A 25,417-nucleotide genomic window follows, 5' to 3' on the forward strand; every position below is an offset into this window, starting at 1 on the left:
GATCAGCGGCACAAATGATGAGGCAATCCTGGTCTTTCTGGTCCTGACTGTTCCTCTAGCAAATCCAGAAGATCCCGCAGGGCCTGTCTTTCCCCGGGATCCCCTAAACCCTTGATGCAATCCCCCCGAGAAAAATATTTCTTAAACATAAGTCTACGGAGAAAAAGGGCTAAATCTCTCACTGCTTCAAAGTAATTAAAGCTAGCTCATTTGCACATTATATTTATGTATTATGAAATTTTTAATGTTCATATTCACTTTTTATACCCAATGTATTTCACATTTTATCATATCCATTAAATTATTAGGTATTTTCCTTTGTATTTATATATTTAGTATTTTTATGGAATTATAAAATACTGCTATGTAGGGTTAGTTATATTTATTTGTATGCTGTGGCATTAGCACTCCTTTCCAGCTGCCATTTTTTTGTAGTGCAGCACTAAATTCTATGTAGCTGCCTCTATCTAAGATGAGCTGAGTATACAGTAAAGCAGGGACAAAGCAGAAGAGTAGATAGACAAGTCAATGTACAGTAGTATCTATCTACTCGCGAACTTCGCTCAACTTACCTGCACAGATTCGCTGCCGCTGGCGCTCCCCGTTCTTCTTGCCCCTCTTCTCTCTCATTGACATGCCTTCAGAGCACCCCTGCTTTCCTAGACTAGTGTTAGAGATGCTGGGAGAAGGCGGGGCTTCTGGCTTAGGAGAGTGTGGGCGGGTACTGGGAGAGGAGATGTGAGTGATGCACTCATGTCTCCCCGCCCACACTCTCCTGAGCCACAACAAGCCCCGCCTACTCCCATCATCTCTAACACTAGCCTAGGGAGGTGCTCTGAAGGCATGTCAATGAGATAGGTCCGGACTGAGAAGAAAGGGGAGCCGTAGCGGCAGTGGATCTGTGCAGGTAAGCGGACACCAGGGGGCTAAGTAGCCGGGGGATTTTTTTTAATCACTACACAGCATGGAGTCCAAAAATTAAAAAATTTTTGGACTCCATGCTGTGTAGTGAATAGGATCGTTTTTAAAATCTGATCTTCGATTATTTAAAAAAAATCTCATTGACTTGCATTAGGATCGGAATTGGTATCGGGATTGGGTTCGAATGGAACATGATAGGAAATCGGATTTTAAAAACAATCCTGAAATGTCAAGATCGGCCCAACCCTAATTGTCACCAGTAGGGTTCCAGGGAATCAATACAATTAGAGGAATGGGTGGATAGGGTACAAAGACAGATTAATACATTTGGGGTTATTCACTTTAGCAAAAAGATATCTATGGGGAACTCTAATAACAGTGTACAAATACAAGAAGGGACAGCACAAAGAACTTTCAAATGATCTCTTCACTCTTAGCCCAATGACATCCTATATGCATAGAGGAAAGAACATTTCACAAACGTCATAGGGATCCTTACAGTAAGAACAGCGAGGCTATGGATCTCACTGCCATAGGATGTGGTGATGGTGGATTCATTGTGAAAATTCAAAAAAAAATTGGATGTGTTTCTTGAACAGATAATATTATAGGCTATGTATTTTAGATTTATGGTACAGATAAAATGATCCAGGGTTTTATTCCAATAGTTGGATTTGGAGTTGGGAAGGAATTTTTATGAAGCGTTAACATCAGTCTCATGGGTTGTTTTGCCTTCCTCTGGATCAACACTGTAGGGTTATAGGTTGGACTTGATGGAACTGTGTCTTCATCCAACCTCATGAACCTCATGAACTATGTTACTAAATTACTTCAAATCTCTGAAAGCAGCTACCTTCATTCCAGACATCTGATCAAATGACCAAGAGACCACCAAAGAGAGAACAGAGTCACAACCTTCAGCTACCTTCATTCCAGACATCTGGTTAAATGACCAAGAGAACACCAAAGAGAGAACAGAGTCATAACCCCTAAGAGGCCAAGCATTTGGATAGGTTATCAGTATAACTTTACTAGGTTCTGGACAACGCCTTTAAATCAATGGACTTCTACAAATGGAGTTTTTTCCATGGTTTTGTAAAGGTTTTTTTTATGTGTGTGGTCCACAGACTGTACTAAGAGTTTCAGATGGTTGCTAGTCTGTCTACCATTTAGGACCACATTGGTGCAGTAGCTTCTTACTTTGGAACTTGGAGTTTTCCACTAGCATACTAGATCTTGTAAAATTGTGTGATCCTCCCTTGAGGTTAACCACCCTAGCTAAACCTCTGCCGAGTAGGCAAATGTAACATTTTCTGGACCATCCAGAACCTTAAATTCCATCCAGAATAGGTCCCGCTGAGGTTTCTACCCTTAATCAGCCACAAACGTATACTATCTACTACAACTAATAATTTTCTTTATGGTTGTCCAGTCTGACTGTTCTGGTCACTTGCAATGGAATTCTTGTTATAATGAAATGCATTTGCTGCTACAGTACCTAAGAGAACCAGCTTAAAAAAAAAAAACCAGTTGGAGAAATCCTTCTAAAATATTCATGCCAGCTGAATTAAAGAATCAATTTGTTAGACTTACACTTGAATAGATCAGTGAAGTGTGATAAACTCCACAAGATTTGATGAAGTTTTTTTGTGCTGGTGGAGAAACATTTGTAATGTAGTTTCTTACACGTCTTATTCTTTTCATTGCTCAGGATTGGACGTTGTAAAGCTCCACAGAAGATTCTGCCTTAGTCTTGGCAGCAGCACAAGGCATCCTCCTATAATGGTCATAGTTAGAGATGAGCGAGTAGTATTCGATCGAGTAGGTATTCGATCGAATACTATGGTATTCAAAATACTCGTACTCGATCGAGTACCACTCGCTATTCGAATGGAAAAGTTCGATGCAGAACCAGCATTGATTGGCTGAATGCTATACAGTTGGCCAATCAACCCTGGTTCTTCTCCTACCTTTAGAAGTCTTCTCCGTGCAGCTTCCCCGGGGCATCTTCCGGCTCTGAATTCACTCTGCCAGGCATCGGGCCTGGGCAGATCCGACTGCGCATGTTCGCTTGTAGTGCGGGCATGCGCAGTCGGCTCTGCCCAGGCCCGATGCCTGGCAGAGTGAATTCAGAGTCAGAAGATGCCGCGGGGATGCTGCACGGAGAAGACTTCTCGGAGGATCCAGCCCGACCCTCACTCGTGGACTTGGTAAGTATAATTTGATCGAATGTTGCCTACTCCTGAAACGAGCATTTTCCCCCCATAAACTATAATAGGATTCGATATTCGATTCGAGTAGTTGAATATTGAGCGGCTACTCGAAACGAATATCGAATATCGAACATTTTACTGTTCTCTCATCTCTACACAAGACCATTAGTGCTTAAGGCGACACAGACTCGAAAGCATAGGGGTGAAATTGAAGGACTAAGTAGGTCCTGTGAAGGACCTTCAAGGAAAGTTCCATAAGACTGTCTCACCACAGAGAGTGCTAAGAAACCTCATATATATTGCTGTCTATGGCAGCTTCATCGGGGGTATTCCTTTCAATTTATTTATATTTTACTGCTTTTAAAGCCTAACATGGGCAAGAAAAAAAGCGAAAACATTGTAAAATGAGCACAAATGTGTTCCCGATACTTCATACTATACACAGAGAATACAAACAACAGCAGGACGTAGAACGCATACGAAATGTTGTCAGACACTGCAAGGAAGCTAAATATTCTCTAAATACAAAGAAAGATCTTTATCATGACGTCTTGATGATTGTTAGAATCATTCTAAATTGAATTTAGCCACACAGGTTCATTTTGTCTTCTTTAGTGCATCTTAATAGTTTTCAGATACTTTTAATCTTCTCGGAATGGATTTAATTTCCTAAAATGAATCAATGTAATTATTGTATGCTTCTGTCAGGCTCAGCTGCCAAGGATAGAATTCATTATGCTGACGTCTAAAAACTTTTTACAATACATACGGTATGCTCCAGTATAGGTTCTCTTGTGGAAAATGGTGATGTATAGGGATCACAGGTGAAGAGAGGATGAACATACATTGAAATGAACCCAGGATAAGAACCATCACGTGTTGTATTTTCAAGTACTGAGTTAACGAAAGATGTGTGAACTTCCTGAGATTAAGTTAGACGAATATCCGAGATGATCTTCTGCCTGTTTGGTCTGAAGTGGAACTGCTATTATTATATTTCGGGGTATCTTCAGACGCCAAAAAATAATAAGTTGAGTCCGACACTAATCTAATATTGGGCTCCTTTGGAGAACTCCCTCTGGGTCAACTTTAGTTATCTTATGGCTCTTTCTAGCCTCAAGTATGATGTCATGGGTCCATGTGTATGATGTCACAGGAAGCACTGATGTCATAGCCCTTTAATGCAAGACTCATGATTAGGGTTGAGCCCATCTTGAGATTTCAGGATCGATTTTAAAATCCGATTTCCGATCATTTTCGATCGCAAAATTTGCTTGATCGCCGATCGGAATCCAATCTTTTCCGATGCCGATTGCTCAACCCCAGTCAATGCCTCTCTATGGGAAAAGTCACTTTTAGGGTTGAGCTGATCTTGAGATAACCTCCGACCTCAATCCCGCTGGGAAAATTCAGGATCGGAATTCCGATCGCGATCGTGAAATTTACTCGATCGGAATCCAATCTTTTCCGATCCCGATCGCTCAACCCTACTCATGATATTGACACACCCTACAAGACTATAAGGCGTTTTGGAAAATTTGTATTGTATCCAGTTTATTGCCACCTGGTTCGCTCATAAATTGCTCTTTTCAATTTTACATTTGTGTTTTTTCCTCCCTGCTTTCCAAAAGCCATAGTTTTATTTTTATTTTTCCATTAACTGAACCATATGAGGTCTTATTTTTTTGTGAGACAAAGTGTGGGTTGTAATGGCACTGTTTAATTTTTTTGGGCAAACCATTTTCTTACAGTTTTGTTTTTATGACGTTCATTGTCAGTTACCTATATTTTGCAGGTCAGTGTGATCCCAGGTCTCCCCGGGTGTCTACTGCCTGGTCCTTCCCAATATATAGAAAATCAGCACCCAGGGAATCCCTGGCCGAGTGGTCATTTCCTGAAAGTAGAGGAGTGAAGTGAAGGACTCAGGAAGCTTCAAAATAGGAGCAATGGAGGGTTAGTAAGTAGAACTTCTTTAGTTTTTTTATGCAATTCCAAAACATAAAAATGAGGGGGTGCTCAGGGTATGTCATGTTGTTTTCTTACCCAGGCTTTGGTATAAGCTCAGGATTACTCACTGTGAGAAGGTGACAGGCAAGGTGCTGGTGTCCAGATATATCAGCCCCAGGTTTCTGACATGTGTGGTCTAGAGTAGGCTTCAGCCCTGTGTAAATCCTTGGCTGATTACTGTTCTAGAAAATGCTGCAGATCCTGCACTCAAGGGCATTTCCATGGGGTGAAAGGAGGTGTATGGTTCTGTCCTGTAACTCTGAGTCCGGTGAGACAATATTGCTCCTGTTTTTTTGTTTTTTTTTCGTGTGGCTGGTAGTAAGCCACGTGTATAGTTAGGTTATCAATTCTGTTTTGTTAGTTGCTCAGACGAGCAGGTTTTTTTAATTTTATTTTTGCCTGAAGTTAAGTTTTGTTCTGCTCATTTTGTGCCGGAAGTCAAGGTTTGCTGCACAGTTTGTGTCCCTGTTTAGACTTTTTGGGTCCGCACCGCTCCTTCTACCAAGGTAACTTCCCCACATCACTCAAGTAAAAGCACTCCCCCCCCATCTCATATGAATAAAACTGTGATATACTTGTTAAAAGTTTGCTTCAAAGCTGAATAACAGATGCATATTTGGAAAATGTAGAATCACCTCTACTGGGGTTTATAACCAATTTACTGCAGACAGACTCCCTTTAAGGAGTTAAGGGGTTACAAGGAGAAATAATAGAATTCATTTGTCAGGCTCAAGAATCCCAGTGACTTGTACTTTGAAGGAATATTTTAAAGATTCACTTTTCTATTGTATGGATTGATATGAGATTTGCTGAAAATCAGAGGGATCTGCATTGTGTCGAATTAAAGGAGAGGGGAGTTTTTGAAGATTCGCTCTTCTCTGATGGCAATCCATGTCCTTTTCAGCTCTTTGTTGAGATACTGTTTCATAGACAGGCTACTAATATGAGCTAAGCATATGGAGGTCTGTTTCAAGAATTTTCCAAGCTTTGAAGAGAAGACAAAGATAACAAGTATTGAAAGACAGATTGGTAACCGTGCATGAATTACTAACTCTCGGGGTTGTTAGGAGCTGAGATACCCAGGGAGCCCCTATTGCTGTGTTTTTCCATTTTGAGTTAATGGAAAGAACAGAAATGTGGTATTTTCTTCCTTATGTATTGCTTTCCTCAACTCCTCAACCCAGGGAGCCTTGGCACCAATCCAAAACCAACACTTTACCTTTATATTCTGAGTCAGTGGAAAAACATCATGACCTTAGACAGTTTCCCTGCTGCACAGCTTGCCTCTGAAGGATGCTACGGCTCAGCAGGTATCTCAGCACTGCAAGAAGAGTCAAATATTCATTCATCTCCTGCATTATACAAAGTTGGAAAAATCCACAATCTTTCAATGACTGAGAAAATACAATTTTTTAAAATTAAAGAAAATAAGATTTTTTTTTTATTTCTTCCAGAGTTCAGTACCAGTATAAATAGATGTGTTCTGGAATTTAACTTTTCTGAAATTTTACCTGAAATTTGACAGAACTTGGCAGAGTCGCACATTATATTGATGGTTCCTGGATTAGCATTCCGGGCACTAATGTACTGGTGAAATTAGAAGACATATCTAGTTAGATGGAGAACCAGGCGTGCTACTGACTGCGAGCCTAATGGGGTCTGAGCCACGGCATTTATTTCAGGCAAACTAGAATTTCTATTAAATAAATATGTGGTTCGGAAGCCCTACAGGAGGTAGATCAGAATTGATATTTTGTTGTGTGGAGTATATGGGATAAGGATGAAATGATTAGCAAAGAAAACTTATGTATACCTACAGGCAACAACCTGAAATAACAGAAATTCATAAAATCAACTCAACCCCACTATCCTTTCCCCATGCTGATCCATTTAAAGTTTCCATAAGGAAAAAAATTCATGGTAAAATTTTATTCTTCTACAGAGAACAGATCTGACTTGAGATTTCATTTATGTGTCATTATCTTGAGTAGTTACTAGAGATGAGCGAACAGTAAAATGTTCGAGGTTCGATATTCGTTTCGAGTAGCCCCTCAATATTCGACTACTCAAATCGAATATCAAACCCTATTATAGTCTATGGGGGGAAAATGCTCGTTTCAGGGGTAGGCAACGTTCGATCAAATTATACTTAGCAAGTCCACGAGTGAGGGTCGGGCTGGATCCTCCGAGAAGTCTTCTCCGTGCAGCGTCCCTGCAGCATCTTCCGGCTCTGAATTCACTCTGCCAGGCATCGGACCTGGGCAGAGCCGACTGCGCATGCCCGCACTATAAGCGGGCATGCGCAGTCGGCTCTGCCCAGGCCCGATGCCTGACAGAGTGAATGAAGAGCTGGAAGACGCCGCGGGGAAGCTGCACAGAGAAGACTTCTAAAGGTAGGAGAAGAACTAGCGTTGATTGGACAACTGTATAGCATTCGGCCAATCAATGCTGGTTCTGCATCAAACTTTTCCATTCGAATAGCGAGTGGTACTCGATCGAGTACGAGTATTTCGAATACCGTAGTATTCGATCGAATACCTACTCGATCGAATACTACTTGCTCATCTCTAGTAGTTACTAGTGGAACATCACTCAGATCTATGGAAATAAGTCAAGTAGCTAATGTCCAGTGGTTTACTCACATGGTCAGGCTCCAGAGTTGTACAGTGCCCGAATCACTGGTTTACAACCAGGCTACCATTAGCCAAGAGTGTAGGCATCTGGCTATGTGGATAGCCATGGACTGGAGTTTGGTCGCTGATGCTTGTAGACTTGTAACATATACACCTATACAGTAAATAGACACAGATTTAGACACACACTGTATGTATGCATATTTCAATGGGAAATTCTGAGAAGCCATGTGCAAAGCAAAGAGAACCTGTTGCCAAGCACAAAATTCTAAATGAGATACCTCAGTTCATAGTGCTGTGCCCCTGAGCAACTTGGAGCTTCTTTTTAATCAACCAGCCAGGTCAAAAGATGTAGCCCCGAAAGGTGATATGTAAATTTGGTCCTTTCCTCCAAGTGGGCAGTGTCCTATCAAGAGAAAATAGAAGGTTACTGTCCACCTAGAGAAGACATTTACATATAGCCTTCCAGGGGTCATATCTTTTGAACAAGTGGACATATTAAAATATCAATCGAATATCAATTCAATCGAACGCCGTTCGCTCATCTCTATTATGGATGAACCCCAATGAATTACAATAGGGCTAATCCACATGCTGATCTTCTGACACATCGATGGCGGAATTCCAAGTTTCAGCCTTGCATTTCTGGCTACAAATTCTTTGAAAAATACCCATTTCATTTGTCTATGACAAATCTGACAAATGTGACCATAGCCTTAAGCATTTACGAAAAGTTTACAAGTATAATAAAGGCATACAAGCATAAAAGTATAAACTGTCTACAATGTGCAAATGATAGAGCGTTAGATTATGTATATTATGCAGGTTATGCCTTTGGGGCTCTACCACCTGTCCAACTTACATGATTCATTTTTTATGCAGGTGTATCTGCTAGTATCAACGTACGAAAAATGCGTTGATAGATGAGTGAAACAGCGTGCCTACATCATGAAGGGTGCATTAAAGTTTCCTGATGTCAACACACCCAATGTGACCTCTATAGCCTAACCATAGGCCTCATCTGTGACCTGGGGCCCTAATCACAACCGAGGAAGAGGCCAGAAGACACCACATAGGAGTCCAAGAAAGATGCGCCTCCAATTATTATACTTTGGGGTCTGAAGAGATCTGAACTTCATAGTATAGCTCACGAATATTCACAAATTGAAGCCCCCAAGATTCCTTCATCTCTACTTTCTAGTCTGAAATAGGGTTGAGTTATCGTGATCAGGAAAGATCGGATCCCGATCGGCGATGGAGCAAATTTCACGATCGCAATCGGCTGGAAAATGATCGAAAATCATATTTTAAAAAGGATCCTGAAATCTCAAGATCGGCTCAACCCCACTCCATAAACATAAAGTAACTAGGGTTGAGTGATCGAGATCAAATTCTGATCGGCAATCGAGTAAATTTCACGATCAGAATCGGATGGAAAATGATCGGAAATGGATTTTAAAATCGATCCTGAAATTTCAAGATCGGCTCAACCCTAGTCTGAAAGCTTTTTTCACATGTTCCAATAATCAAGATATGCTTGTTCCAAATTATTGACTTGTCTGAAGATAGGGCCCCATATTGTATAAAAGCTGGGGGGGGCAAATTTTGCTGCAATTTCTTAAGCCAAAGTCAGGAGTGGACTGAGCAGAATGGAGAATTATAAGAACTCCCTAAACAGCTTTTCCAAAACATGATGCCTTAGCCTAACCTTATACTCACATGGACTTCGTAATTTACCACGGAACGGCCGTTTTTCTAGTTTTAAGTATGCCTTGAAACTAGTTAAAATTTTAAAGGAGGCCTATGCGTTCCCAGTTAACCTGTGCTTCCGTAACAAAAAACAATAATAATTTAGAAAAAATAAAAAATAAAACTTAAAAAAAGTTAAAAAAATAAATAAAAAGTAAAAAAAAAATGCAACTTTCCCCCCTCACCCACCTCTATGTCATAGGCATAAGAATTCTGTCAAGCAGTACGTAACTCAAACTTAAACGGATTCTACCATAAAGAATCTTTTTTCTGTGGCTAACACGTCGGAATAGCCTTTAGAAAGGCTATTCGTCTCTTACCTTTAGATGGGATCTCCGCCGCGCCGTTCCTTAGTAATACCGTTTTTTACCGGTATTTAAATTAGTTCTCTGGCAGCGATGGGGGCGGGCCCCAGCGCTGAAAATGCGATGAGGGCGTCCCCACTGCTGCCTGGGAACAGGATCCTGCACCGCCTCTATCTTCTGCTGGATCCTCCCCTTCTTTCTTCGTCTTTCTTCGGCGGCTTCACCTCTGTCGGCTCTACTGTCGGTTCCGAGGCTGCAATTGCGCGCATGCGCAGTCGGCTCTACTAGTGTCTCAGTGGCAGAGCCAACTGCGCAGGTGTCAGAAGGAGGATGAAGAAAGAAGGGGAGGATACAGCAGAAGATAGAGGCGGCGCAGGATCCTGTTCTCGGGCAGCGGTGGGGACGCCCTCATCGCATATTCAGCGCTGGGGCCCGCCGTAAATACCGTAAAAACCGGTATTACTAAGGAACGGTGCGGTGGAGATCCCATCTAAAGGTAAGAGACGAATAGCCTTTCTAAAGGCTATTCCAACGTGTTAGCCACAGAAAAAAAAGATTTTTAATGGTAGAATCCCTTTAAGATAATTATTCCCGATACCCAATTTTAGTCAAGAAAGGGTTAACGTCTCCATACGTCACAGCTCCAAGAAATGCACTTTACATATGTTAAGTGATGAATATTTTTATTCTAGTAAATCCTAAAAAAAATTGATAGCAATTGGTGAATGTGGAAGTCTTGTATTTATGTGCTGAGTGATGTCATGTGGAAGGAATGGAATATCTAAGAAGCGGAGACGTTTCCCTATCTTCACCTGGATCTTTATTTCTAGAGTGGCTGACTCGACTTCTGAATTGTGGTGTTAATTGAGGACATATGCTTGGCTAGAGGCGAGATAACATCTGCATCTAGGAATAGAATTAGTACGCAGTCTGAATTATTCATGTCCATACGTAGAATAGACTTTACGCAAATCGAGCCAGAAAGTATACCGGGCAATTCTTCACAAAGTTTATACCCAACACATTCTGCCGTGTTTTTGACTTCTGTTATGCTTAAAGTGTCCGTATTACACCATATTACCCTCAGTTGTCAATGTCAGACATCACATTGATGTAACTGGAGACAAATTTTTTCACCCTCACACTTGACTCTGAAACCTGACACTTGAACCTGACTCTGACACATGATGTCCGAAACGTCTTGAGGCTTGAATTCACTTTGCCTTGTTCACGTTGCTGTCATATGAATAAATAATAACCCATGACAACGTCCACTTTCTCTCGTGTTAGCCATCTTTTACATCCATGGAAGGAGGTCAGTCCTGCTGAAAAGGTCACAATTTTCAGAGCGTCTCCCATCAAGTTTCCTTAAGAAAATATTTGTGAGCTATCTTTAGTTTTTACCGATCCATTGTCTGGCACGGGCTTGTTTAGAATAAAAAATGAACAAGATCTGTATAGACATATAAAAAAATCCATGACTCCTTGTGATTCATGGAAAAACCTGACACCACACTGATGAAAATCCTAAAAGCCAAGCCACGAAAATCACTGGTGTGGTCTAACGCACAATTTACACGAGACTCGGTCATGCAGGATCTGTTTCTTACATGGACCCTTTCTCCTCAATGAGTGAGTAGAACATGCCTGATTTTTTCATGGTTCACAGACAGTGCACGGCTAAGGAAGTCGTTCATGTGAATGGGCAAAAACTCACGGAGTAAGTTGGAGTGTAATTTTTACACATGTAAAAAAATTACACGTGTATTTTGGAGTTTTTTTTACACGTGGCGTTTCAGTAGCATTTACGGAGGTTTTTTTGGAGCATTTACACGTGTAATAAAAGCGCTTCAGTAAACGCTCCAAAAAATGCTCCGTAAACGCTACTGAAATGCCACGTGTAAAAATTACACTCCAAATTACACTCCATTTTACTCTTACTTACCCTAAGGGTCCCTTCACACGGAGTTTATGCTCCGGGTATTCTGTACATTTTACACGTGTAAAAATACACGTGTAAAATGTAGTTAGCAATTGAGTTCAATGGCTTTTTCGTATAACGTGCGTCTTTTTGCGCGCATCTTTTTGCATTGAACTCAATGGCTAACTACATTTTACACGTGTATTTTTACAATTGTAAAATGTACAGAATACACGGAGGGTAAACTCCGTGTGAAGGGGCCCTAATACTTGTGTTCTGACACCTGGTTCTACCATCTGATACTTGACACTGTGTGCTCATGCAGCTGACTCTGACATCTGACTCTGAGGGGGAATTCACATGGAGGAAGTTGGCGCTGATTCTGGCACGATAACTCGCGGCAGAATCAGCGCTGAAAAAAAGACTCCCATTTACTTCAATGGGTTCCATTTTCCACTTGGAACCCATTGAAGTCAATGGGAGTCTTTTTTTCAGCATTGATTCTGCCGTGAGTTAGCGCCAACTTCCTCCATGTGAACGCCCCACAGCCGGCCTTGATACCAAAGGACTTATTATTTTACGGACATGATGTGATGTTTTGATAATGACCATGTGACACTCTTTAATTTTGGATTCTGTGCTGCCCATGTTGGACGGCATCCATATGCTGTCCATAATTTTCAATAGTCCACCACTACTAATTGTGTGAATTACAGTTTGGTCTCCAATAGGTGTGTATATGGGGATGACATTAACCCCATGGACCTTGAGAAGCAAAAATTCCAATCAAGGATTATTCTGATATAGGACATGTCTGGAAACTGTCTCCAGAATACGTCTCTATAGAATGAAGTGTGTGGCGTCTGGAAAGATTCTTGTAGTTGTGAGAAGGATCTAAGAACTCCATCACTATATAAATCACCCAGGACTAGATACTATGCCATGCCTCTCTGCATTTTGGGCCTCTGTATTTGCTTACACTAAGTTTGTGTCTTGAGCTCATTCACATGAAGGATGTTATGCTAGGATTTAGTCTTTTAAAGATGGACATAGGAACCGGACCTGCACCATGTTCTAAGAGGCATAAACTTTTAGAAGAAGGGGCATTTTAATTAAATTTATATGCCCAGTAGGCAAAGGAGGATCCCCCATACTTTACATGGACTCTATTTAACTCAGGAGAGGGTATATATTCTTCTGATGAGACGTATTAGCTGTTTTGGTATATAAGATTTAAGAACCTTGACACAGGTAAATCATAATACACAGAGTCCCAAAGAAGCATCATGGCCGACTAGTACAAGGTCATTTGTTTATAAACATACACAGTCCTCACTGTCTCTCAAAGTAATCCTTCGGTATATGGGGTCTTGTCTCACACAAATGACTGGGGACTCTATTGTGATAGCAAAGAGAAGTGGAAACAGATAGTACCCCTGACGGGAGCCCCTTCAATATAAAAGAAGGAGGAACATTGACCAACAGATTTACTCCATGTTTTTTATACAGAGCAGACACCCAAATGCTGAAACGAGGACCGAGGCCAAATCTCCTCAGTACTTCTAGTAAGTATAGCTACCACACAAAGTCAAAGGCCTTGGTCACATCTAGTAAGGCCAAGGGCCATCACTCTCCTCTGGCCTATGCACCGGTGAGACAACCTGCGCTCTATGAATATTGTCTGTGGTGCTCTTTCCTGGTATGAAGCCTTATTGATCTGAGTGTATTATACTAATAAGATGGGTAACAAGTAGAGATGAGCGAACACTAAAATGTTCGAGGTTCGAAATTCGATTCGAACAGCCGCTCAATGTTCGTGTGTTCGAACGGGTTTCGAACCCCATTATAGTCTATGGGGAACAGATACTCGTTAAGGGGGAAACCCAAATCCGTGTCTGGAGGGTCACCAAGTCCACTATGACACCCCAGGAAATGATGCCAACACCTCTGGAATGACACTGGGACAGCAGGGGAAGCATGTCTGGGGGCATCTAACACACCAAAGACCCTCTATTACCCCAACATCACAGCCTAACAACTACACACTTTACACACTCAATACCACCTCTCTGACAGTAGGAAAACACCTTGAAACATGTGTATTTGGCACTTGCAGTGAGGAGAGCTTGTCACCAGCAGTGAATTTGGCCCTTGTAGTAAGTTGAGGTTGGCACCAACATTTGTTTTGAAAATCAGGGTGGATTGAGCCTCTAACCAGCAGAGTTTGGGCAAATTCATGGTGGAGGGAGCCTCTAAAAACCCCAGTTTGGACCAATTCATGGTGGAGGGAGCCTCTAACCAGCCCAGTTTGGGCAAATTCATGGTGGAGGGAGCCTCTAAAAAACCCAGTTTGGACCAATTCATGGTGGAGGGAGCCTCTAACCAGCCCAGTTTGGGCAAATTCATGGTGGAGGGAGCCTCTAACCAGCCCAGTTTGGACCAATTAATGGTGGAGGGAGCCTCTAACCAGCCCAGTTTGGACCAATTAATGGTGGAGGGAGCCTCTAAAAAACCCAGTTTGGACCAATTCATGGTGGAGGGAGCCTCTAAACAGCCCAGTTTGGGCAAATTCATGGTGGAGGGAGCCTCTAAAAAACCCAGTTTGGACCAATTCATGGTGGAGGGAGCCTCTAACCAGCCCAGTTTGGACCAATTAATGGTGGAGGGAGCCTCTAAACAGCCAAGTTTGGACCAATTCATGGTGGAGGGAGCCTCTAAAAACCCCAGTTTGGACCAATTCATGGTGGAGGGAGCCTCTAACCAGCCCAGTTTGGACCAATTAATGGTGGAGGGAGCCTCTAACCACCCCAGTTTGGACCAATTCATGGTGGAGGGAGCCTCTAACCAGCCCAGTTTGGGCAAATTCATGGTGGAGGGAGCCTCTAAACAGCCCAGTTTGGGCAAATTCATGGTGGAGGGAGCCTCTAACCAGCCCAGTTTGGACCAATTAATGGTGGAGGGAGCCTCTAACCAGCCCAGTTTGGACCAATTAATGGTGGAGGGAGCCTCTAACCAGCCCAGTTTGGACCAATTAATGGTGGAGGGAGCCTCTAACCACCCCAGTTTGGACCAATTCATGGTGGAGGGAGCCTCTAAAAACCCCAGTTTGGACCAATTCATGGTGGAGGGAGCCTCTAACCACCCCAGTTTGGACCAATTCATGGTGGAGGGAGCCTCTAAAAACCCCAGTTTGGACCAATTCATGGTGGAGGGAGCCTCTAACCAGCCCAGTTTGGGCAAATTCATGGTGGAGGGAGCCTCTAAACAGCCCAGTTTGGGCAAATTCATGGTGGAGGGAGCCTCTAACCAGCCCAGTTTGGACCAATTAATGGTGGAGGGAGCCTCTAACCAGCCCAGTTTGGACCAATTAATGGTGGAGGGAGCCTCTAACCACCCCAGTTTGGACCAATTCATGGTGGAGAGAGCCTCTAAACAGCCAAGTTTGGACCAATTCATGGTGGAGGGAGCCTCTAAAAACCCCAGTTTGGACCAATTCATGGTGGAGGGAGCCTCTAACCAGCCCAGTTTGGGCAAATTCATGGTGGAGGGAGCCTCTAAACAGCCCAGTTTGGGCAAATTCATGGTGGAGGGAGCCTCTAACCAGCCCAGTTTGGACCAATTAATGGTGGAGGGAGCCTCTAACCAGCACAGTTTGGACCAATTAATGGTGGAGGGAGCCTCTAACCACCCCAGTTTGGACCAATTCATGGTGGAGGGAGCCTCTAAAAACCCCAGTTTGGACCAATTCATGGTGGAGGGAGCCTCTAACCAGCCCAGTTTGGGCAAATTCATGGTGGAGGGAGCCTCTAAAAAACCCAGTTTGGACCAATTCATGGTGGAGGGAGCCTCTAACCAGCCCAGTTTGGGCAAATTCATGGTGGAGGGAGCCTCTAACCAGCCCAGTTTGGACCAATTAATGGTGGAGGGAGCCTCTAACCAGCCCAGTTTGGACCAATTAATGGTGGAGGGAGCCTCTAAAAAACCCAGTTTGGACCAATTCATGGTGGAGGGAGCCTCTAAACAGCCCAGTTTGGGCAAATTCATGGTGGAGGGAGCCTCTAAAAAACCCAGTTTGGACCAATTCATGGTGGAGGGAGCCTCTAACCAGCCCAGTTTGGACCAATTAATGGTGGAGGGAGCCTCTAAACAGCCAAGTTTGGACCAATTCATGGTGGAGGGAGCCTCTAAAAACCCCAGTTTGGACCAATTCATGGTGGAGGGAGCCTCTAACCAGCCCAGTTTGGACCAATTAATGGTGGAGGGAGCCTCTAACCACCCCAGTTTGGACCAATTCATGGTGGAGGGAGCCTCTAACCAGCCCAGTTTGGGCAAATTCATGGTGGAGGGAGCCTCTAAACAGCCCAGTTTGGGCAAATTCATGGTGGAGGGAGCCTCTAACCAGCCCAGTTTGGACCAATTAATGGTGGAGGGAGCCTCTAACCAGCCCAGTTTGGACCAATTAATGGTGGAGGGAGCCTCTAACCAGCCCAGTTTGGACCAATTAATGGTGGAGGGAGCCTCTAACCACCCCAGTTTGGACCAATTCATGGTGGAGGGAGCCTCTAAAAACCCCAGTTTGGACCAATTCATGGTGGAGGGAGCCTCTAACCAGCCCAGTTTGGACCAATTAATGGTGGAGGGAGCCTCTAACCACCCCAGTTTGGACCAATTCATGGTGGAGGGAGCCTCTAACCAGCCCAGTTTGGGCAAATTCATGGTGGAGGGAGCCTCTAAACAGCCCAGTTTGGGCAAATTCATGGTGGAGGGAGCCTCTAACCAGCCCAGTTTGGACCAATTAATGGTGGAGGGAGCCTCTAACCAGCCCAGTTTGGACCAATTAATGGTGGAGGGAGCCTCTAACCACCCCAGTTTGGACCAATTCATGGTGGAGGGAGCCTCTAAACAGCCCAGTTTGGGCAAATTCATGGTGGAAGGAGCCTCTAACCAGCAGAGTTGTGGGAAAGCAGGGTGGAGGGAGCCTCTAACCAGCAGAGTTGGTGGAAATCAGGGTGGAGGGAGCCTCTAACCAGCAGAGTTGGGGGAAATCATGTTGGAGGGAGCCTAGTATTAGCAGAATTGTGCAACGCTTATGGTGGATGAGTATGAGGATGCGGAGGAATTGGAGAGGTTGAGTACAGACATGGAGTTTCATGTTGGGGTGCTTTACACAGGTGGGCACAAAAATGAAGGCTCTATCCAGTGGTGGTTCATTTTTATCAAAGTGAGCCGGTCGGCACTCTCAGCTGACAGACGGGTGCGCTTGTCAGTGATGATGCCACCGGCTGCACTGAACACCCTCTCAGATAGGACGCTGGCGGCAGGACAGGACAGCACCTCCAAGGCATATAGGGCAAGTTCAAGCCACAGGTCCAACTTCGACACCCAATACGTGTAGGGCGCAGAGGGGTCGGAGAGGACAGGGCTGTGGTCGGAAAGGTATTCCCGCAACATGCGCCTATACTTCTCACGCCTGGTGACACTAGGACCCTCCGTGGCGGCACTTTGGCGAGGGGGTGCCATCAAGGTGTCCCAGACCTTAGACAGTGTGCCCCTCGTTTGTGTGGACCGGTGAGAACTTGGTTGCCTACTGGAGGAACTGCCCTCCCTGCCGCCACTGTCACATGCTGGAAACATCTCCATCATATTCTGCACCAATTGCCTGTGGCAAGCATTGATGCGATTGGCCCTCCCCTCTACCGGAATAAAAGACGAGATGTTGTTTTTATACCGGGGGTCAAGGATAGCAAAGATCCAGTACTGGTTGTCCTCCATGATTTTGACAATACGCTTGTCGGTTGTAAAGCACCCCAACATGAACTCAGCCATGTCTGCCACAGTGTTAGTTGGCATGACTCCTCTGGCCCCACCGGAAAGTTCAATCTCCATTTCCTCCTCATCCTCCATGTCTACCCATCCGCGCTGCAACAATGGGACGATTCGAAGTTGCCCGGAAGCCTCCTGTATCACCATCACATCATCGGACAACTCTTCTTCCTCCTCCTCCTCCTCCTCCTCCTCCTCCATTAAACGCAGTGAAGCGGACAGATGTGTGGACCTACTCTCCAGCTGTGACGGATCGGATGCTATCCCTAACTCCTCTGTGTGATCTGAGTTATCCCTGATGTCAATCAGGGATTCTCTCAGAACACACAAGAGCGGGATTGTAAGGCTCACCATCGCATCCTCAGAGCTCACCCTCCTTGTGGACTCCTCAAAGACCCGTAGGATGTCACAAAGGTCTCTCATCCATGGCCACTCATGGATGTGAAACTGAGGCAGCTGACTTTGTGGCACCCTAGGGTTTTGTAGCTGGTATTCCATCAAAGGTCTCTGCTGCTCAACCACTCTATTCAACATCTGAAACGTTGAGTTCCAGCGTGTGGGGACGTCGCACAAAAGCCGGTGTTGTGGCACATGCAGGCGTTGCTGGAGAGATTTTAAGCTAGCAGCGGCTACTGTCGACTTGCGAAAGTGGGCGCACATGCGCCGCACTTTCACCAGTAGCTCTGGAACATTGGGGTAGCTCTTTAGGAAACGTTGCACCACTAGGTTGAAGACGTGGGCCAGGCATGGAACATGTTGGAGTCCGGCAAGCTCCAGAGCTGCTACCAGGTTCCGGCCGTTATCACAAACGACCATGCCTGGGCCCAGGTGCAGCGGCTCAAACCATATTGCCGTCTCATCGAGGAGGGCATCCCTCACCTCGGAGGCAGTGTGCTGTCTGTCCCCCAAGCTGATCAGCTTCAGCACAGCCTGCTGACGTCTACCAACGCCAGTGCTGCAACGTTTCCAACTCGTAGCTGGGGTCAATCTAACAGCGGAGGAGGAGGCGGTGGCGGAGGAGGAGGCGGTGGCGGAGGAGGAGGCGGTAGAGGAGGAGGAGGAGGGGGGTGTTCTTCTCGTGTCCCTGCCAGGAATGTTAGGCGGGGAGACGAGGTACACCGGGCCAGTTTGGGAAGCAGTCCCAGCCTCAACTACATTCACCCAGTGTGCCGTCAGTGAAATGTAGCGTCCCTGTCCGCATGCACTTGTCCACGCGTCGGTGGTCAAGTGGACCTTTGTGCAAAGCGCGGAACTAAGGGCCCGCCTGATGTTGAGTGACACGTGCTGGTGCAAGGCGGGGACGGCACACCGGGAGAAGTAGTGACGGCTAGGGACGGCATAGCGAGGTGCCGCAGTTGCCATCAGGTCCAGGAAGGCGGGAGTTTCAACAAGCCGGAACGCCAACATCTCCTGGGCCAGCAGTTTAGCGATGTTGGCGTTCAAGGCTTGCGCGTGTGGGTGGTTAGCAGTGTATTTCTGCCGCCGCTCCAATGTCTGAGAGATGGTGGGTTGTTGTAAAGAAACGCCTGATGGTGCCTTTGATGGTGCAGGAGAAGGAGATAAGACAGGACCAGGGGAGGATGAGGTAGAAGTCAACAAAGTGGCGGAGGCAGATGAAGTGGTGTCCTGGCTCGTCCTCTGGAGTGCATCGCCAGCACAGTCAGCAGTGGCAGTGGCAGAGGCAGAGGCAGAGGCAGTGGCAGTGGCGTGAACGGCAGGCGGCCTTTGTCCTGCCGTTGCTGCCTGCCACTGATTCCAGTGCTTGGATTCCAAATGACGGCGCATTGAAGTGGTGGACAGGTTGCTCTTCTCAGAGCCCCTAATCAATTTCGAGAGGCAAATTGTGCAGACAACACTATATCTGTCCTCGGCGCATTCCTTGAAAAAACTCCACACCTTCGAGAAACGTGCCCTCGAGGTGGGAGTTTTTCGGGGCTGGGTACGAACTGGAACATCTTGGGAGATTCCGGGTGTGGCCTGGCTTCGCCTAAGCTGCTGACCTCTGCCTCTGCCTCTAGCTACCCTTTTTGGTGCTGCACCTGCCTCAACATCCACACTACTTTCCCCGCTTGACATCCCCCCTGTCCAGGTCGGGTCAGTGTCCTCATCATCCACCACTTCCTCTTCCAACTCCTGTCTCATCTCCTCCTCCCGCACAATGCGCCAGTCAACTGGATGCCCTGACGGCAACTGCGTCACATCATCGTCGATGAGGGTGGGTTGCTGGTCATCCACCACCAAATCGAACGGAGATGGAGGAGACTCTAGTGTTTGAGCATCTGGACACAGATGCTCCTCTGTTAGGTTCGTGGAATCGTGACGTGGAGAGGCAGGTTGAGGGACAATGAAAGGAGCGGAGAACAGCTCTGGGGAGCAGGGACAGTTTGGGTTATTGTTCTGTAAAGCTTCGGAATTTTGGGAGGAAGGAAGACAAGACTGTTGGGTAATAGGAGGAGAGGAGGCAGAGTCTGACTGGCTGCTGGACAATGTGCTGTAAGCGTTCTCTGACAGCCATTGCAAGACCTGTTCCTGGTTCTCGGGCCTACTAAGGTTTGTACCCTGCAGTTTAGTTAATGTGGCAAGCAACCCTGGCACTGTGGAGTGGCGCAATGCTTGCTGCCCCACAGGAGTAGGCACGGGACGCCCTGTGGCTTCACTGCTACCTTGCTCCCCAGAACCATTCCCCCGACCTCGCCCACGGCCTCGTCCACGTCCCTTTCCGGGAGCCTTGCGCATTTTGAATTCCTAGTTAGAAATTGGCACTGTATACCAGTAGTAAAAATTGTGGGTGCACGTAACCCCAATATATTCTTTGAATTCCCAGTCAGACACTGGCACTATATGGCAGTAGCAAGAAATGAGGGTATTTGTATTCCCAATATATTCTTTGAATTCCCAGTCAGACAATGGCACTGTATACCAGTAGTAAAAATTGTGGGTGCACGTAACCCCAATATATTCTTTGAATTCCCAGTCAGAAACTGGCACTATATGGCAGTAGCAAGAAATGAGGGTATTTGTATTCCCAATATATTCTTTGAATTCCCAGTCAGACAATGGCACTGTATACCAGTAGTAAAAATTGTGGGTGCACGTAACCCCAATATATTCTTTGAATTCCCAGTCAGAAACTGGCACTATATGGCAGTAGCAAGAAATGAGGGTATTTGTATTCCCAATATACTCTTTGAATTCCCAGTCAGACAATGGCACTGTATACCAGTAGTAAAAATTGTGGGTGCACGTAACCCCAATATATTCTTTGAATTACCAGTCAGAAACTGGCACTATATGGCAGTAGCAAGAAATGAGGGTATTTGTATTCCCAATATACTCTTTGAATTCCCAGTCAGACAATGGCACTGTATACCAGTAGTAAAAATTGTGGGTGCACGTAACCCCAATATATTCTTTGAATTACCAGTCAGAAACTGGCACTATATGGCAGTAGCAAGAAATGAGGGTATTTATAACCCCAATATATTCTTTGAATTCCCAGTCAGACAATGGCACTGTATACCAGTAGTAAAAATTGTGGGTGCACGTAACCCCAATATATTCTTTGAATTCCCAGTCAGACACTGGCACTATATGGCAGTAGCAAGAAATGAGGGTATTTGTATTCCCAATATATTCTTTGAATTCCCAGTCAGACAATGGCACTGTATACCAGTAGTAAAAATTGTGGGTGCACGTAACCCCAATATATTCTTTGAATTCCCAGTCAGAAACTGGCACTATATGGCAGTAGCAAGAAATGAGGGTATTTGTATTCCCAATATATTCTTTGAATTCCCAGTCAGACAATGGCACTGTATACCAGTAGTAAAAATTGTGGGTGCACGTAACCCCAATATATTCTTTGAATTACCAGTCAGAAACTGGCACTATATGGCAGTAGCAAGAAATGAGGGTATTTATAACCCCAATATATTCTTTGAATTCCCAGTCAGACAATGGCACTGTATACCAGTAGTAAAAATTGTGGGTGCACGTAACCCCAATATATTCTTTGAATTCCCAGTCAGAAACTGGCACTATATGGCAGTAGCAAGAAATGAGGGTATTTGTATTCCCAATATATTCTTTGAATTCCCAGTCAGACAATGGCACTGTATACCAGTAGTAAAAATTGTGGGTGCACGTAACCCCAATATATTCTTTGAATTACCAGTCAGAAACTGGCACTATATGGCAGTAGCAAGAAATGAGGGTATTTATAACCCCAATATATTCTTTGAATTCCCAGTCAGACAATGGCACTGTATACCAGTAGTAAAAATTGTGGGTGCACGTAACCCCAATATATTCTTTGAATTCCCAGTCAGAAACTGGCACTATATGGCAGTAGCAAGAAATGAGGGTATTTGTATTCCCAATATATTCTTTGAATTCCCAGTCAGACAATGGCACTGTATACCAGTAGTAAAAATTGTGGGTGCACGTAACCCCAATATATTCTTTGAATTACCAGTCAGAAACTGGCACTATATGGCAGTAGCAAGAAATGAGGGTATTTATAACCCCAATATATTCTTTGAATTCCCAGTCAGACAATGGCACTGTATACCAGTAGTAAAAATTGTGGGTGCACGTAACCCCAATATATTCTTTGAATTCCCAGTCAGAAACTGGCACTATATGGCAGTAGCAAGAAATGAGGGTATTTGTATTCCCAATATATTCTTTGAATTCCCAGTCAGACAATGGCACTGTATACCAGTAGTAAAAATTGTGGGTGCACGTAACCCCAATATATTCTTTGAATTACCAGTCAGAAACTGGCACTATATGGCAGTAGCAAGAAATGAGGGTATTTATAACCCCAATATATTCTTTGAATTCCCAGTCAGACAATGGCACTGTATACCAGTAGTAAAAATTGTGGGTGCACGTAACCCCAATATATTCTTTGAATTACCAGTCAGAAACTGGCACTATATGGCAGTAGCAAGAAATGAGGGTATTTGTATTCCCAATATACTCTTTGAATTCCCAGTCAGACAATGGCACTGTATACCAGTAGTAAAAATTGTGGGTGCACGTAACCCCAATATATTCTTTGAATTCCAAGTCAGAAACTGGCACTATATGGCAGTAGCAAGAAATGAGGGTATTTGTATTCCCAATATATTCTTTGAATTCCCAGTCAGACAATGGCACTGTATACCAGTAGTAAAAATTGTGGGTGTATATAGCCCCAATTCTATTGCTAGGGGACTTGCAGGGTATTTCTGGGGTGAAGGTGGGGGGGCACACCGTTGGAACGGGTATCGGGGTATATATCGGGTATACGGGAATACACTGACAGTGTATTCCATTCAGGATCCTGGGAAAGCTGGGTTGCGGCGATTGAGCCCGTCAGTGCCACGTTACACTGACAAGCTTCTCCCTGGAATTTAGCTCTTACAAGAGCTGTTGGTTGTCTTCTCCTTCCTATCCTAGCCTGTCCCTGCCTACCCAGAATCTAAGCCCTAGCTAGCTGGACGGAAACCTCCGTCCTCGGTGAATTGCAAGCTCAGAATGACGCGAACCTGGGCGGCGCTGTTCTTTTAAATTAGAGGTCACATGTTTTCGGCAGCCAATGGGTTTTGCCTACTTTTTTCAACGTCACCGGTGTCGTAGTTCCTGTCCCACCTACCCTGCGCTGTTATTGGAGCAAAAAAGGCGCCAGGGAAGGTGGGAGGGGAATCGAGTAATGGCGCACTTTACCACGCGGTGTTCGATTCGATTCGAACATGCCGAACAGCCTAATATCCGATCGAACATGAGTTCGATAGAACACTGTTCGCTCATCTCTAGTAACAAGGCATTTTGTGAAAAGTGCAGTGGACTCATTGAGGAGTGGGAGCATGTGGGAACAAAGTGGAAGACCATGTAAAGTTACAGAGCAGATTCCCCATTGCTGAAGTGAATGGTGCATAAAAGTTGCCAATGTTCTACTGACTCAATTGCTTCAATAACTTTGTGCAAAGAGCTTTCTAGTAAGGGTTTCCATGGCCAAGCATCAGCATCTACATGCAAGCCTTTCATCACCAGTCACATCCTAAGGGCCCCCTCACAGGGCGTAAGCGCTCGGGTCATTCCGAGCCACACATGCGAGCGCTTCTAAACACTTCCCATTCACTTCAATGGGAGCGCGCGTAAAGCCGGCTTTACGCGCGCTCCCATTGAAGTGAATGAGAAGTGTTTAGAAGCGCTCGCGTGTACAGCTTGGAATGAGCCGAGCGCTTACGCCGTGTGAAGGGGCCCTAAGTATTAGATGGAGGGGTATAAAGCACCAACCAGTAGTGTCCAGAGAAGTGGAAACATGTTCTATGGAGAGACGAATCACTCTGCTTTATCTGGCAATCTAAAGGACGAGTTTGGGTTTGGTGAAGGCCAGGACAAAGTTTCCTGACTAACTGTATTGTGCTGTTTGTAAAGTTTAAAGGAGGAATGATAGCGCTATACAAGGGTGTAACTATAGAGGGTGTACAGGTAATGACTGCTATTGGGCCCTGCAGAGAAGATACCAGTATGAAGGATAACTTGAGTATAGATGTGGCCACATGGTGAATTGCAGCCGGCTCGGGGTTGTGCTAGAATGTTGCAATAGGAAAATGGAATTGGTTTCATGAGAGACTGGAGTTCTTAATAAAATTAGAGCTACATTAAGGGGAGGGGGCACATCTGTAATTCCTCTTATAAACATAATGGAACATAAGCAAATCTGGATTCTTCATACGATGGATACTACTGGTACTCAACAGATCCCCTTGATTTGCATTGTGGTCCGTTGGGTTCCATTGTTGGCACTGTAAATGGAGACTCTGTGGGCCGTGTAACCAGAAATTTCTTAAAGATCACAAAATCTATAATCAAACACATAGACCACAAGTCCTTAGGATGCAAGATGGGTTTTGTCCAATGTCTAGTGAACAATTGACTATTTTCTCCATCAGACTTTTTTTTTTTGCATATTCAATCAAAGCAAAGCAGACTTTGATCAATTTTTTAAAATAATATTCCCCAAGATCTCACATTAAAAACACGTCAATATATTTTATTCCGACGCCTCCTATACAAGGAAACACTTTGTGACATTCAGAAGTCATACAGTACATGTTATTCTTATTCATGTGGGTTGCACGCTATGTATTCTGCATACAATGTGCCCAGAACGCAGAGTTATCTGCAGAGTGTTTTTGATGCCTGTAGTGTGCAAGATTAATAGTTGTGGAAATGTCAGTTTCTTGATTCCTAATACTCCAGGGCTTAATGTACCATTGTGGCAAAATGGCTAGATGTAACGCAGAGCTCACAAGATTTAATTCTTGGAACGTTTGTTGCTGGAGATTTGATCTTTATATTGCTGAATGCTTCAAAGGAACCTTAGTGATAAAGTCAAAACAGTGTTCTTGTGAAGTGACAGCCTAAGGCCTGTCCATGGAGAAGGTGTTGGGGGAAGCATCTGGAATAGGTATGATGAGGATAAACATCCCGATGGAGAACATTTACGGTTCGTTTATAGTTACTCATCACTTTTATCACTTTCGTGACAATCTTAGATATCCCACCGCCAACTATAAAGTTTAGAAAACAAAATTGATAGGTTTCTGTTGTTAACAAGGATGAGGTATTCCTTATACATAAGGCCCAATGTCAAAGTCAATGCACTACTCCTGCTGTGGGACTCATCTCTGTAATGCCTTCGCGCTCCATTGACTTTATTATGATGCGTATAGGTTTTAACCCCAACTCATCAACAAATAACCATGGCAGAAAATATAGTATGAAAACAATTTGTGGCACACTGCACCTCGTAGAAGGGGTCAGGCCACTTGTAGCTTTCAAGATTAGAAC

Source organism: Leptodactylus fuscus, chromosome 11 (assembly GCF_031893055.1).
Source record: "Leptodactylus fuscus isolate aLepFus1 chromosome 11, aLepFus1.hap2, whole genome shotgun sequence".
NCBI classification, from domain to species: Eukaryota; Metazoa; Chordata; class Amphibia; order Anura; family Leptodactylidae; genus Leptodactylus; species Leptodactylus fuscus.